This window comes from Penaeus monodon, chromosome 24 (genome assembly GCF_015228065.2).
Source record: "Penaeus monodon isolate SGIC_2016 chromosome 24, NSTDA_Pmon_1, whole genome shotgun sequence".
Lineage (NCBI taxonomy): Eukaryota > Metazoa > Arthropoda > Malacostraca > Decapoda > Penaeidae > Penaeus > Penaeus monodon.
The window spans coordinates 39,546,694-39,547,577 of NC_051409.1; positions in this window are offsets into that span (position 1 = coordinate 39,546,694).

The following is an 884-nucleotide window of genomic DNA, read 5'->3' on the forward strand; positions in this document are numbered from 1 at the left end:
TCGAGAAATTATTGTCCCTCCAGACCACCTGCGTAAATGACAACAGGGAAAAGTAACGAAATAAGTGCGGAGTCATTACACTTAATACTAAGAGTACATCACAAACTGGGTTTAATTGCGTAGTGTTAACGAATTAAATTCATATGATGTAATTGTCCTTAATGTAATGCAGCGGCGGCGGTCTCTGTGATGAAATAATATCAGGCATTAAAATGTGCGGAAAGAAATTATATATATATTTCTTTTCTTGCATGTCTGTTGCTGTTCTTCCAATTATAAAGCGGGAATGGCAGTTATAATAACAGTAACCGTTTCTGCAACAAGAACAGCAGCCTTCATGATAATAATAATAAAAGAAAAGCCGTAACCATTTTGTCGAGAGATCATGGACACGAGAAAATGTTTCCTTTTATATGACAAAACTACAACAGAAATAATCGCTGTTTCATTTTTGTGTATATATATATATATTTTTTTTTCTTCAAAATTTGTATGATTGTTTTTATACCTGTGATTAATATTATGATCTTAACTTCGCTGTATCGACATGTATATAAAATTCTTCTTAGAACTGCAAAATTCTCTATATCTGAATACAAACCAACGAAATGATAACTGTATTCCCTTTCGCATTTGCGTGTGAACAGAAATGCAAGACCTACACGAGACGGGATATTACGCTTCTTTGTTGTTTTTTTTTACTTTATTACTTTTATGTATTCATTTTATGTGCAATATTAGTTATAGGATTTTAAAGTGAGTCTGTGATCTTTCCTAATTATTATTATTTTTTTCAATATAAAGTGCAATATCCGAAAAAGTAGTAACAAGGTATTCAAAACTCTATGGACAAACAACCCATATTTAATTACAAATAAGCTGCC